Raw genomic sequence first — 15,059 nt, forward strand, 5'->3', positions numbered from 1 at the left:
CAATCAATCACCTCGACACAAATTCATGCTCAAATCACTGAATTATCCCTACCTTATTTATTTTCCACTTCATTCATTCATTCATTCATTCATTCATTCATTCATTCATTCATTCATTCATTCATTCAAACAGTCACTCGCATATTCCTTTAAACTACAATTATTATTCTATTTTCTAATTTAGAAACTTTTTTTTTACATAAAGTTATTTATTTCGGAGGCTGTATGTTTCTAGAATGGACGGACTTCACGTAGCAGATATCATAGTCACATTTCTTGATGATACCAATCTCGTGATTATTCTTTTATTCGTGTATTTCGTTATTATTTTTAATTATTTTTCTTACTACTGCTACTACTACTACTATGATTCCTGTCCGTAACAGTCGTAGTAGTAGCATTTCCACTTATAACATGGCGTCTTAGATGCTCCAACAAATAATTGTATGTTGCAGGTTTGTTCAGATTGTGTACAGTCTTCTTTTTTTCTAGATATGTTCTGAAGTTTCCAATTCAAGCACTTGTGTAAAATCTAGTTTGATAGACTCGTCTAGCAAATGCTGTAAACGCAGAGAGAGAGAGAGAGAGAGAGAGAGAGAGAGCGCACGCACTCACGCGCTCTCTCACTGGCTTCAGCGTTGGAAGCTTGACCCCTCTCTCCAGTTCAGCTGGTGGCGGTAATGCGTCCAACTCCTGAACAAAGAAGAAGAGAGCAGACATGTGGCTCTTGTAGTTGTTGCGGCATTTAAATTGTTGCTCTGAATTGTTTTTAACGAAGTAATAATTGAAGCAAGAAAAGTATATGTGGATGAAGTGGTAATAGCCTGTTCAAAGACACCTTACTTTCTCTCGCAGCAATCTTCTGTCTTATGTCAAGTGTTTTATTGATGTGGCATGAAAATAAAGCAAGAAGCTAAGATGCAGCGTGCAACGTGCCTGTTTAAATATTTTGTCAAATTAAGCAGAGTAAGATGTCATTAAGTGTTAGTAATCCCAAGAGGTGGAGAGGCGTGTGGGTTGCAGGTGGTGAGACAGAAAGTTTGATATGGATGAAGCGGTTGTTCTCTCCACCCAACAGCAAACTGAGGCCTTGAATGAGTGACTTTAAAATAAATCAAATAAAAAAGAAAAGAAAACCGAGTCATCTACATCGTACACTATAAAGAGCCCTTATTGAAAGTGCTCTCTCGCTTACGGCCATACCACCCTGAGAACGCCCGATCTCGTCCGATCTCGGAAGCTAAGCAGGGTCGGGCCTGGTTAGTACTTGGATGGGAGACCGCCTGGGAATACCAGGTGCTGTAAGCTTTTTCACCGTCAAAAGTCTCTACTGCAACTTTTCAAACTCAAAAACACCTTCAACTTGCATTCATTTATTACTACACAGAGATCACACACAGAGACACATGTGACAAAATCAACAAGCAATCAATCACCTCGACACAAATTCATGCTCAAATCACAGAATTATCCCTACCTTATTTATTTTCCACTTCATTCATTCATTCATTCATTCATTCATTCATTCATTCATTCAAACAATCACTCGCATATTCCATTAAAATACAATTATTATTCTATTTTCTTATGAAGAAACTTTTTTTACATAAAGTTATTCATTTCGGAGGGTGTATGTTTCTAGAATGGACGGACTTCACGTAGCAGATATCATAGTCACATTTCTTGATGATACCAATCTCGTGATTATTCTTTTATTCGTGTATTTCGTTATTATTTTTAATTATTTTCTTACTACTGCTACTTCTTCTACTATGATTCCTGTCCGTAACAGTCGTAGTAGTAGCATTTGCACTTATAACATGGCGTCTTAGATGCTCCAACAAACAATTGGATGTTGCAGGTTTGTTCAGATTGTGTACAGTGTTCTTTATTTCTAGATATGTTCTGAAGTTTCCAATTCAAGCACTTGTGTAAAATCCCCTTTGATAGACTCGTCTAGCAAATGCTGTAAACGCAGAGAGAGAGAGAGAGAGAGAGAGAGAGAGCGCGCACGCACTCACGCGCTCTCTCACTCGCTCGCGTTGAAGCTTGACCCCACTCTCCAGATCAGCTGGTGGCGGTAATGCGTCCAACTCCTGAACAAAGAAGAAGAGAGCAGACATGTGGCTCTTGTAGTTGTTGCGGCATTTAAATTGTTGCTCTGAATTGTTTTTAACGAAGTAATAATTGAAGCAAGAAAAGTATTTGTGGATGAAGTGGTAATAGCCTGTTCAAAGACACCTTACTTTCTCTCGCAGCAATCTTCTGTCTTATGTCAAGTGTTTTATTGATGTGGCATGAAAATAAAGCAAGAAGCTGAGATGCAGCGTGCAACGTGCCTGTTTAAATATTTTGTCAAATTAAGCAGAGTAAGATGTCATTAAGTGTTAGTAATCCCAAGAGGTGGAGAGGCGTGTGGGTTGCAGGTGGTGAGACAGAAAGTTTGATATGGATGAAGCGGTTGTTCTCTCCACCCAACAGCAAACTGAGGCCTTGAATGAGTGACTTTAAAATAAATAAAATAAAAAGAAAAGAAAAGAAGCGAGTCATCTACATCGTACACTATAAAGAGCCCTCATTGAAACTGCTTTCTCGCTAACGGCCATACCACCCTGAGAACGCCCGATCTCGTCCGATCTCGGAAGCTAAGCAGGGTCGGGCCTGGTTAGTACTTGGATGGGAGACCGCCTGGGAATACCAGGTGCTGTAAGCTTTTTCACCGTCAAAAGTCTCTACTGCAACTTTTCAAACTCAAAAACACCTTCAACTTGCATTCATTTATTACTACACAGAGATCACACACAGAGACACATGTGACAAAATCAACAAGCAATCAATCACCTCGACACAAATTCATGCTCAAATCACAGAATTATCCCTACCTTATTCATTTTCCACTTCATTCATTCATTCATTCATTCATTCATTCATTCATTCATTCATTCATTCAAACAATCACTCGCATATTCCTTTAAACTACAATTATTATTCTATTTTCTTATTAAAGAAACTTTTTTACAGAAAGTTATTTATTTGGAGGCTGTATGTTTCTAGAATGGAATGGACTTCAACGTAGCAGATATCATAGTCACTTTTTTACATAAAGTTATTTATTTCGGAGGGTGTATGTTTCTAGAATGGACGGACTTCACGTAGCAGATATCATAGTCACATTTCTTGATGATACCAATCTCGTGATTATTCTTTTATTCGTGTATTTCGTTATTATTTTTAATTATTTTCTTACTACTGCTACTACTACTACTATGATTCCTGTCCGTAACAGTCGTAGTAGTAGCATTTACACTATAACATGGCGTCTTAGATGCTCCAACAAACAATTGGATGTTGCAGGTTTGTTCAGATTGTGTACAGTGTTCTTTATTTCTAGATATGTTCTGAAGTTTCCAATTCAAGCACTTGTGTAAAATCCTTTGATAGACTCGCCTAGCAAATGCTGTAAACGCAGAGAGAGAGAGAGAGAGAGAGAGAGAGAGAGAGAGAGAGCGCACGCACTCACGCGCTCTCTCACTCGCTCAGCGTTGGAAGCTTGACCCCTCTCTCCAGATCAGCTGGTGGCGTGTAATGCGTCCAACTCCTGAACAAAGAAGAAGAGAGCAGACATGTGGCTCTTGTAGTTGTTGCGGCATTTAAATTGTTGCTCTGAATTGTTTTTAACGAAGTAATAATTGAAGCAAGAAAAGTATTTGTGGATGAAGTGGTAATAGCCTGTTCAAAAACACCTTACTTTCTCTCGCAGCAATCTGCTGTGTTATGTCAAGTGTTTTATTGATGTGGCATGAAAATAAAGCAAGAAGCTAAGATGCAGCGTGCAACGTGCCTGTTTAAATATTTTGTCAAATTAAGCAGAGTAAGATGTCATTAAGTGTTAGTAATCCCAAGAGGTGGAGAGGCGCGTGTGGGTTGCAGGTGGTGAGACAGAAAGTTTGATATGGATGAAGCGGTTGTTCTCTCCACCCAACAGCAAACTGAGGCCTTGAATGAGTGACTTTAAAATAAATCAAATAAAAAAGAAAAGAAAAGCGAGTCATCTACATCGTACACTATAAAGAGCCCTTATTGAAAATGCTCTCTCGCTTACGGCCATACCACCCTGAGAACGCCCGATCTCGTCCGATCTCGGAAGCTAAGCAGGGTCGGGCCTGGTTAGTACTTGGATGGGAGACCGCCTGGGAATACCAGGTGCTGTAAGCTTTTCACCGTCAAAAGTCTCTACTGCAACTTTTCAAACTCAAAAACACCTTCAACTTGCATTCATTTATTACTACACAGAGATCACACACAGAGACACATGTGACAAAATCAACAAGCAATCAATCACCTCGACACAAATTCATGCTCAAATCACTGAATTATCCCTACCTTATTTATTTTCCACTTCATTCATTCATTCATTCATTCATTCATTCATTCATTCATTTATTCATTCAAACAATCACTAGCATATTCCTTTAAACTACAATTATTATTCTATTTTCTTATTAAGAAACTTTTTTTTACATAAAGTTATTTATTTCGGAGGCTGTATGTTTCTAGAATGGACGGACTTCACGTAGCAGATATCATAGTAACATTTCTTGATGATACCAATCTCGTGATTATTCTTTTATTCGTGTGTTTCGTTATTATTTTTAATTATTTTTCTTACTACTGCTACTACTACTACTATGATTCCTGTCCGTAACAGTCGTAGTAGTAGCATTTACACTATAACATGGCGTCTTAGATGCTCCAACAAACAATTGGATGTTGCAGGTTTGTTCAGATTGTGTACAGTGTTCTTTATTTCTAGATATGTTCTGAAGTTTCCAATTCAAGCACTTGTGTAAAATCCTTTGATAGACTCGTCTAGCAAATGCTGTAAACGCAGAGAGAGAGAGAGAGAGAGAGCGCGCGCACTCACGCGCTCTCTCACTGGCTCAGCGTTGGAAGCTTGACCCCTCTCTCCAGTTCAGCTGGTGGCGGTAATGCGTCCAACTCCTGAACAAAGAAGAAGAGAGCAGACATGTGGCTCTTGTAGTTGTTGCGGCATTTAAATTGTTGCTCTGAATTGTTTTTAACGAAGTAATAATTGAAGCAAGAAAAGTATATGTGGATGAAGTGGTAATAGCCTGTTCAAAGACACCTTACTTTCTCTCGCAGCAATCTTCTGTCTTATGTCAAGTGTTTTATTGATGTGGCATGAAAAGAAAGCAAGAAGCTAAGATGCAGCGTGCAACGTGCCTGTTTAAATATTTTGTCAAATTAAGCAGAGTAAGATGTCATTAAGTGTTAGTAATCCCAAGAGGTGAAGAGCGCGTGTGGGTTGCAGGTGGTGAGACAGAAAGTTTGATATGGATGAAGCGGTTGTTCTCTCCACCCAACAGCAAACTGAGGCCTTGAATGAGTGACTTTAAAATAAATCAAATAAAAAAGAAAAAGAAGCGAGTCATCTACATCGTACACTATAAAGAGCCCTTATTGAAAGTGCTCTCTCGCTTACGGCCATACCACCCTGAGAACGCCCGATCTCGTCCGATCTCGGAAGCTAAGCAGGGTCGGGCCTGGTTAGTACTTGGATGGGAGACCGCCTGGGAATACCAGGTGCTGTAAGCTTTTTCACCGTCAAAAGTCTCTACTGCAACTTTTCAAACTCAAAAACACCTTCAACTTGCATTCATTTATTACTACACAGAGATCACACACAGAGACACATGTGACAAAATCAACAAGCAATCAATCACCTCGACACAAATTCATGCTCAAATCACAGAATTATCCCTACCTTATTTATTTTCCACTTCATTCATTCATTCATTCATTCATTCATTCATTCATTCATTCATTCATTCAAACAATCACTCGCATATTCCTTTAAAATACAATTATTATTCTATTTTCTTATTTAGAAACTTTTTACATAAAGTTATTTATTTGGAGGGTGTATGTTTCTAGAATGGACGGACTTCACGTAGAAGATATCATAGTCACATTTCTTGATGATACCAATCTCGTGATTATTCTTTTATTCGTGTATTTCGTTATTATTTTTAATTATTTATCTTACTACTGCTACTACTACTACTATGATTCCTGTCCGTAACAGTCGTAGTAGTAGCATTTACTTATAACATGGCGTCTTAGATGCTCCAACAAACAATTGGATGTTGCAGGTTTGTTCAGATTGTGTACAGTGTTCTTTATTTCTAGATATGTTCTGAAGTTTCCAATTCAAGCACTTGTGTAAAATCCTTTGATAGACTCGTCTAGCAAATGCTGTAAACGCAGAGAGAGAGAGAGAGAGAGAGAGCGCGCACTCACGCGCTCTCTCACTGGCTCAGCGTTGGAAGCTTGACCCCTCTCTCCAGTTCAGCTGGTGGCGTGTAATGCGTCCAACTCCTGAACAAAGAAGAAGAGAGCAGACATGTGGCTCTTGTAGTTGTTGCGGCATTTAAATTGTTGCTCTGAATTGTTTTTAACGAAGTAATAATTGAAGCAAGAAAAGTATATGTGGATGAAGTGGTAATAGCCTGTTCAAAGACACCTTACTTTCTCTCGCAGCAATCTTCTGTCTTATGTCAAGTGTTTTATTGATGTGGCATGAAAATAAAGCAAGAAGCTAAGATGCAGCGTGCAACGTGCCTGTTTAAATATTTTGTCAAATTAAGCAGAGTAAGATGTCATTAAGTGTTAGTAATCCCAAGAGGTGGAGAGGCGCGTGTGGGTTGCAGGTGGTGAGACAGAAAGTTTGATATGGATGAAGCGGTTGTTCTCTCCACCCAACAGCAAACTGAGGCGCGAATGAGTGACTTTAAAATAAATCAAATAAAAAAAGAAAAGAAACGGAGTCATCTACATCGTACACTATAAAGAGCCCTTATTGAAAGTGCTCTCTCGCTTACGGCCATACCACCCTGAGAACGCCCGATCTCGTCCGATCTCGGAAGCTAAGCAGGGTCGGGCCTGGTTAGTACTTGGATGGGAGACCGCCTGGGAATACCAGGTGCTGTAAGCTTTTTCACCGTCAAAAGTCTCTACTGCAACTTTTCAAACTCAAAAACACCTTCAACTTGCATTCATTTATTACTACACAGAGATCACACACAGAGACACATGTGACAAAATCAACAAGCAATCAATCACCTCGACAAAAATTCATGCTCAAATCACAGAATTATCCCTACCTTATTTATTTTGCACTTCATTCATTCATTCATTCATTCATTCATTCATTCATTCATTCATTCATTCATTCATTTATTCATTCAAACAATCACTCGCATATTCCTTTAAACTACAATTATTATTCTATTTTCTTATTAAGAAACTTTTTTTTACATAAAGTTATTTATTTCGGAGGGTGTATGTTTCTAGAATGGACGGACTTCACGTAGCAGATATCATAGTCACATTCCTTGATGATACCAATCTCGTGATTATTCTTTTATTCGTGTATTTCGTTATTATTTTTAATTATTTTTCTTACTACTGCTACTACTACTACTATGATTCCTGTCCGTAACAGTCGTAGTAGTAGCATTTGCACTTATAACATGAGCGTCTTAGATGCTCCAACAAACAATTGGATGTTGCAGGTTTGTTCAGATTGGGTCCAGTGTTCTTTATTTCTAGATATGTTCTGAAGTTTCCAATTCAAGCACTTGTGTAAAATCCCCTTTGATAGTCTCGTCTAGCAAATGCTGTAAACGCAGAGAGAGAGAGAGAGAGAGAGAGAGAGCGCGCACTCACGCGCTCTCTCACTCGCTTCAGCGTTGGAAGCTTGACCCCTCTCTCCAGTTCAGCTGGTGGCGGTAATCGTCCAACTCCTGAACAAAGAAGAAGAGAGCAGACATGTGGCTCTTGTAGTTGTTGCGGCATTTAAATTGTTGCTCTGAATTGTTTTTAACGAAGTAATAATTGAAGCAAGAAAAGTATTTGTGGATGAAGTGGTAATAGCCTGTTCAAAGGCACCTTACTTTCTCTCGCAGCAATCTTCTGTCTTATGTCAAGTGTTTTATTGATGTGGCATGAAAATAGAGCAAGAAGCTAAGATGCAGCGTGCAACGTGCCTGTTTAAATATTTTGTCAAATTAAGCAGAGTAAGATGTCATTAAGTGTTAGTAATCCCAAGAGGTGGAGGCGCGTGTGGGTTGCAGGTGGTGAGACAGAAAGTTTGATATGGATGAAGCGGTTGTTCTCTCCACCCAACAGCAAACTGAGGCCTTGAATGAGTGACTTTAAAATAAATCAAATAAAAAGAAAAGAAAAGCGAGTCATCTACATCGTACACTATAAAGAGCCCTTATTGAAACTGCTCTCTAAACTACGGCCATACCACCCTGAGAACGCCCGATCTCGTCCGATCTCGGAAGCTAAGCAGGGTCGGGCCTGGTTAGTACTTGGATGGGAGACAGCCTGGGAATACCAGGTGCTGTAAGCCTTTTCACCGTCAAAAGTCTCTACTGCAACTTTTCAAACTCAAAAACACCTTCAACTTGCATTCATTTATTACTACACAGAGATCACACACAGAGACACATGTGACAAAATCAACAAGCAATCAATCACCTCGACACAAATTCATGCTCAAATCACAGAATTATCCCTACCTTATTTATTTTCCACTTCATTCATTCATTCATTCATTCATTCATTCATTCATTTATTCATTCAAACAATCACTCGCATATTCCTTTAAACTACAATTATTATTCTATTTTCTTATTTAGAAACTTTTTTACATAAAGTTATTTATTTCGGAGGTGTATGTTTCTAGAATGGAGGGACTTCACGTAGCAGATATCATACTCACATTTCTTGATGATACCAATCTCGTGATTATTCTTTTATTCGTGTATTTCGTTATTATTTTTAATTATTTTCTTACTACTGCTACTACTACTACTATGATTCCTGTCCGTAACAGTCGTAGTAGTAGCATTTACACTTATAACATGGCGTCTTAGATGCTCCAACAAACAATTGGATGTTGCAGGTTTGTTCAGATTGTGTACAGTGTTCTTTATTTCTAGATATGTTCTGAAGTTTCCAATTCAAGCACTTGTGTAAAATCCCACTTTGATAGACTCGTCTAGCAAATGCTGTAAACGCAGAGAGAGAGAGAGAGAGAGAGAGAGGCGCGCGCACTCACGCGCTCTCTCACTGGCTCAGCGTTGGAAGCTTGACCCCTCTCCAGTTCAGCTGGTGGCGTGTAATGCGTCCAACTCCTGAACAAAGAAGAAGAGAGCAGACATGTGGCTCTTGTAGTTGTTGCGGCATTTAAATTGTTGCTCTGAATTGTTTTTAACGAAGTAATAATTGAAGCAAGAAAAGTATATGTGGATGAAGTGGTAATAGCCTGTTCAAAGACACCTTACTTTCTCTCGCAGCAATCTTCTGTCTTATGTCAAGTGTTTTATTGATGTGGCATGAAAATAAAGCAAGAAGCTAAGATGCAGCGTGCAACGTGCCTGTTTAAATATTTTGTCAAATTAAGCAGAGTAAGATGTCATTAAGTGTTAGTAATCCCAAGAGGTGGAGAGGCGTGAGTGGGTAGCAGGTGGTGAGACAGAAAGTTTGATATGGATGAAGCGGTTGTTCTCTCCACCCAACAGCAAACTGAGGCGAATGAGTGACTTTAAAATAAATCAAATAAAAAAGAAAAAAGCGAGTCATCTACATCGTACACTATAAAGAGCCCTTATTGAAACTGCTCTCTCGCTTACGGCCATACCACCCTGAGAACGCCCGATCTCGTCCGATCTCGGAAGCTAAGCAGGGTCGGGCCTGGTTAGTACTTGGATGGGAGACCGCCTGGGAATACCAGGTGCTGTAAGCTTTTTCACCGTCAAAAGTCTCTACTGCAACTTTTCAAACTCAAAAACACCTTCAACTTGCATTCATTTATTACTACACAGAGATCACACACAGAGACACATGTGACAAAATCAACAAGCAATCAATCACCTCGACACAAATTCATGCTCAAATCACAGAATTATCCCTACCTTATTTATTTTCCACTTCATTCATTCATTCATTCATTCATTCATTCATTCATTCATTCATTCATTTATTCATTCAAACAATCACTCGCATATTCCTTTAAACTACAATTATTATTCTATTTTCTTATTAAGAAACTTTTTTACATAAAGTTATTTATTTGGAGGGTGTATGTTTCTAGAATGGACGGACTTCACGTAGCAGATATCATAGTCACATTTCTTGATGATACCAATCTCGTGATTATTCTTTTATTCGTGTATTTCGTTATTATTTTTAATTATTTTTCTTACTACTGCTACTACTACTACTATGATTCCTGTCCGTAACAGTCGTAGTAGTAGCATTTACACTTATAACATGGCGTCTTAGATGCTCCAACAAACAATTGGATGTTGCAGGTTTGTTCAGATTGTGTACAGTGTTCTTTATTTCTAGATATGTTCTGAAGTTTCCAATTCAAGCACTTGTGTAAAATCCTTTGATAGACCCGTCTAGCGACTGCTGTAAACGCAGAGAGGGAGAGAGAGAGAGAGAGAGAGAGAGAGAGAGAGAGACGCACTCACGCGCTCTCTCACTCGCTCAGCGTTGGAAGCTTGACCCGTGTCTCCAGTTCAGCTGGTGGCGGTAATGCGTCCAACTCCTGAACAAAGAAGAAGAGAGCAGACATGTGGCTCTTGTAGTTGTTGCGGCATTTAAATTGTTGCTCTGAATTGTTTTTAACGAAGTAATAATTGAAGCAAGAAAAGTATTTGTGGATGAAGTGGTAATAGCCTGTTCAAAGACACCTTACTTTCTCTCGCAGCAATCTGCTGTCTTATGTCAAGTGTTTTATTGATGTGGCATGAAAATAAAGCAAGAAGCTAAGATGCAGCGTGCAACGTGCCTGTTTAAATATTTTGTCAAATTAAGCAGAGTAAGATGTCATTAAGTGTTAGTAATCCCAAGAGGTGGAGAGGGGCGTGTGGGTTGCAGGTGGTGAGACAGAAAGTTTGATATGGATGAAGCGGTTGTTCTCTCCACCCAGCAGCAAACTGAGGCCTTGAATGAGTGACTTTAAAATAAATCAAATAAAAAAGAAAAAGAAAAGCGAGTCATCTACATCGTACACTATAAAGAGCACATATTGAAACTGCTCTTTCGCTTACGGCCATACCACCCTGAGAACGCCCGATCTCGTCCGATCTCGGAAGCTAAGCAGGGTCGGGCCTGGTTAGTACTTGGACGGGAGACCGCCTGGGAATACCAGGTGCTGTAAGCTTTTCACCGTCAAAAGTCTCTACTGCAACTTTTCAAACTCAAAAACACCTTCAACTTGCATTCATTTATTACTACACAGAGATCACACACAGAGACACATGTGACAAAATCAACAAGCAATCAATCACCTCGACACAAATTCATGCTCAAATCACAGAATTATCCCTACCTTATTTATTTTCCACTTCATTCATTCATTCATTCATTCATTCATTCATTCATTCATTCATTCATTCAAACAATCACTCGCATATTCCTTCAAACTACAATTATTATTCTATTTTCTTATTTAGAAACTTTTTAACATAAAGTTATTTATTTCGGAGGCTGTATGTTTCTAGAATGGACGGACTTCACGTAGCAGATATCATAGTCACATTTCTTGATGATACCAATCTCGTGATTATTCTTTTATTCGTGTATTTCGTTATTATTTTTAATTATTTTCTTACTACTGCTACTACTACTACTATGATTCCTGTCCGTAACAGTCGTAGTAGTAGCATTTACACTTATAACATGGCGTCTTAGATGCTCCAACAAACAATTGGATGTTGCAGGTTTGTTCAGATTGTGTACAGTGTTCTTTATTTCTAGATATGTTCTGAAGTTTCCAATTCAAGCACTTGTGTAAAATCCCCTTTGATAGACTCGTCTAGCAAATGCTGTAAACGCAGAGAGAGAGAGAGAGAGAGAGAGAGAGAGCGCACGCACTCACGCGCTCTCTCACTGGCTCAGCGTTGGAAGCTTGACCCCTCTCTCCAGTTCAGCTGGTGGCGGTAATGCGTCCAACTCCTGAACAAAGAAGAAGAGAGCAGACATGTGGCTCTTGTAGTTGTTGCGGCATTTAAATTGTTGCTCTGAATTGTTTTTAACGAAGTAATAATTGAAGCAAGAAAAGTTTTTGTGGATGAAGTGGTAATAGCCTGTTCAAAGACACCTTACTTTCTCTCGCAGCAATCTGCTGTATGTCAAGTGTTTTATTGATGTGGCATGAAAATAAAGCAAGAAGCTAAGATGCAGCGTGCAACGTGCCTGTTTAAATATTTTGTCAAATTAAGCAGAGTAAGATGTCATTAAGTGTTAGTAATCCCAAGAGGTGGAGAGGCGCGTGTGGGTTGCAGGTGGTGAGACAGAAAGTTTGATATGGATGAAGCGGTTGTTCTCTCCACCCAACAGCAAACTGAGAATGAGTGACTTTAAAATAAATCAAATAAAAAAAGAAAAGAAACGGAGTCATCTACATCGTACACTATAAAGAGCCCTTATTGAAACTGTTCTCTCGCTTACGGCCATACCACCCTGAGAACGCCCGATCTCGTCCGATCTCGGAAGCTAAGCAGGGTCGGGCCTGGTTAGTACTTGGATGGGAGACCGCCTGGGAATACCAGGTGCTGTAAGCTTTTCACCGTCAAAAGTCTCTACTGCAACTTTTCAAACTCAAAAACACCTTCAACTTGCATTCATTTATTACTACACAGAGATCACACACAGAGACACATGTGACAAAATCAACAAGCAATCAATCACCTCGACACAAATTCATGCTCAAATCACAGAATTATCCCTACCTTATTTATTTTCCACTTCATTCATTCATTCATTCATTCATTCATTCATTCATTCATTCATTCATTCATTCATTCAAACAATCACTCGCATATTCCTTTAAACTACAATTATTATTCTATTTTCTTATAAAGAAACTTTTTTTTACATAAAGTTATTTATTTAGGAGGTGTATGTTTCTAGAATGGACGGACTTCATGTAGCAGATATCATAGTCACATTTCTTGATGATACCAATCTCGTGATTATTCTTTTATTCGTGTATTTCGTTATTATTTTTAATTATTTTCTTACTACTGCTACTACTACTACTATGATTCCTGTCCGTAACAGTCGTAGTAGTAGCATTTACTTATAACATGGCGTCTTAGATGCTCCAACAGACAATTGGATGTTGCAGGTTTGTTCAGATTGTGTACAGTGTTCTTTATTTCTAGATATGTTCTGAAGTTTCCAATTCAAGCACTTGTGTAAAATCCTTTGATAGACTCGTCTAGCAAATGCTGTAAACGCAGAGAGAGAGAGAGAGAGAGAGAGAGAGAGAGCGCACGCACTCACGCGCTCTCTCACTCGCTTCAGCGTTGGAAGCTTGACCCCTCTCTCCCGTTCAGTTGGTCGCTGTAATGCGTCCAACTCCTGAACAAAGAAGAAGAGAGCAGACATGTGGCTCTTGTAGTTGTTGCGGCATTTAAATTGTTGCTCTGAATTGTTTTTAACGAAGTAATAATTGAAGCAAGAAAAGTATTTGTGGATGAAGTGGTAATAGCCTGTTCAAAGACACCTTACTTTCTCTCGCAGCAATCTTCTGTCTTATGTCAAGTGTTTTATTGATGTGGCATGAAAATAAAGCAAGAAGCTGAGATGCAGCGTGCAACGTGCCTGTTTAAATATTTTGTCAAATTAAGCAGAGTAAGATGTCATTAAGTGTTAGTAATCCCAAGAGGTGGAGAGGCGCGTGTGGGTTGCAGGTGGTGAGACAGAAAGTTTGATATGGATGAAGCGGTTGTTCTCTCCACCCAACAGCAAACTGAGGCCTTGAATGAGTGACTTTAAAATAAATCAAAAAAAAAAGAAAAGAAAAGCGAGTCATCTACATCGTACACTATAAAGAGCCCTTATTGAAACTGCTTTCTAAACTACGGCCATACCACCCTGAGAACGCCCGATCTCGTCCGATCTCGGAAGCTAAGCAGGGTCGGGCCTGGTTAGTACTTGGATGGGAGACCGCCTGGGAATACCAGGTGCTGTAAGCTTTTTCACCGTCAAAAGTCTCTACTGCAACTTTTCAAACTCAAAAACACCTTCAACTTGCATTCATTTATTACTACACAGAGATCACACACAGAGACACATGTGACAAAATCAACAAGCAATCAATCACCTCGACACAAATTCATGCTCAAATCACTGAATTATCCCTACCTTATTTATTTTCCACTTCATTCATTCATTCATTCATTCATTCATTCATTCATTCATTCATTCATTCATTCAAACAATCACTCGCATATTCCATTAAAATACAATTATTATTCTATTTTCATATGTAGAAACTTTTTACATAAAGTTATTTATTTCGGAGACAGTATGGTTCTAGAATGGACGGACTTCACGGAGCAGATATCATAGTCACATATCTTGATGGTACCAATCTCGTAATTATTCTTTTATTCGTGTATTTCGTTATTAGTTTTAGTCATTATTTTCTTACTACTGCTACTACTACTACTATGATTCCTGTCCGTAACAGTCGTAGTAGTAGCATTTACTTATCACATGGCGTCTTAGATGCTCCAACAAACAATTGGATGTTGCAGGTTTGTTCAGATTGTGTACAGTGTTCTTTATTTCTAGATATGTTCTGAAGTTTCCAATTCAAGCACTTGTGTAAAATCCTTTGATAGACTCGTCTAGCAAATGCTGTAAACGCAGAGAGAGAGAGAGAGGGAGAGGCGCACGCACTCACGCTCTCTCACTGGCTCAGCGTTGGAAGCTTGACCCCTCTCTCCAGTTCAGCTGGTGGCGGTAATGCGTCCAACTCCTGAACAAAGAAGAAGAGAGCAGACATGTGGCTCTTGTAGTTGTTGCGGCATTTAAATTGTTGCTCTGAATTGTTTTTAACGAAGTAATAATTGAAGCAAGAAAAGTATATGTGGATGAAGTGGTAATAGCCTGTTCAAAGACACCTTACTTTCTCTCGCAGCAATCTGCTGTATGTCAAGTGT

The 15,059-nt window shown here is 39.1% G+C and overlaps 10 non-coding genes across 10 annotated transcripts; all 10 read left to right on the forward strand.

The window, feature by feature from the left end:
* Positions 1-1,189: 1,189 nt before the first annotated feature.
* LOC131350369 (5S ribosomal RNA) lies at positions 1,190-1,308 on the forward strand. Its single transcript, XR_009204184.1, has one exon. It is a non-coding gene; the product is annotated as a 5S ribosomal RNA (ribosomal RNA).
* A 1,286-nt stretch (positions 1,309-2,594) lies between these two features.
* LOC131350368 (5S ribosomal RNA) lies at positions 2,595-2,713 on the forward strand. The gene has a single exon (XR_009204183.1). It is a non-coding gene; the product is annotated as a 5S ribosomal RNA (ribosomal RNA).
* Positions 2,714-4,096: 1,383 nt separating this feature from the next.
* LOC131350381 (5S ribosomal RNA) lies at positions 4,097-4,215 on the forward strand. Its single transcript, XR_009204195.1, has one exon. It is a non-coding gene; the product is annotated as a 5S ribosomal RNA (ribosomal RNA).
* Positions 4,216-5,497: 1,282 nt separating this feature from the next.
* LOC131350392 (5S ribosomal RNA) lies at positions 5,498-5,616 on the forward strand. The gene has a single exon (XR_009204206.1). It is a non-coding gene; the product is annotated as a 5S ribosomal RNA (ribosomal RNA).
* A 1,280-nt stretch (positions 5,617-6,896) lies between these two features.
* LOC131350404 (5S ribosomal RNA) lies at positions 6,897-7,015 on the forward strand. The gene has a single exon (XR_009204217.1). It is a non-coding gene; the product is annotated as a 5S ribosomal RNA (ribosomal RNA).
* Positions 7,016-8,321: 1,306 nt separating this feature from the next.
* Positions 8,322-8,440, forward strand: LOC131350401 (5S ribosomal RNA). The gene has a single exon (XR_009204214.1). It is a non-coding gene; the product is annotated as a 5S ribosomal RNA (ribosomal RNA).
* A 1,279-nt stretch (positions 8,441-9,719) lies between these two features.
* LOC131350415 (5S ribosomal RNA) lies at positions 9,720-9,838 on the forward strand. The gene has a single exon (XR_009204227.1). It is a non-coding gene; the product is annotated as a 5S ribosomal RNA (ribosomal RNA).
* Positions 9,839-11,147: 1,309 nt separating this feature from the next.
* LOC131350373 (5S ribosomal RNA) lies at positions 11,148-11,266 on the forward strand. Its single transcript, XR_009204188.1, has one exon. It is a non-coding gene; the product is annotated as a 5S ribosomal RNA (ribosomal RNA).
* Positions 11,267-12,549: 1,283 nt separating this feature from the next.
* Positions 12,550-12,668, forward strand: LOC131350426 (5S ribosomal RNA). Its single transcript, XR_009204228.1, has one exon. It is a non-coding gene; the product is annotated as a 5S ribosomal RNA (ribosomal RNA).
* A 1,300-nt stretch (positions 12,669-13,968) lies between these two features.
* LOC131350385 (5S ribosomal RNA) lies at positions 13,969-14,087 on the forward strand. The gene has a single exon (XR_009204199.1). It is a non-coding gene; the product is annotated as a 5S ribosomal RNA (ribosomal RNA).
* Positions 14,088-15,059: the final 972 nt, after the last annotated feature.

The sequence above is a fragment of the Hemibagrus wyckioides genome, unplaced genomic scaffold (genome assembly GCF_019097595.1).
Source record: "Hemibagrus wyckioides isolate EC202008001 unplaced genomic scaffold, SWU_Hwy_1.0 Contig35, whole genome shotgun sequence".
NCBI classification, from domain to species: Eukaryota; Metazoa; Chordata; class Actinopteri; order Siluriformes; family Bagridae; genus Hemibagrus; species Hemibagrus wyckioides.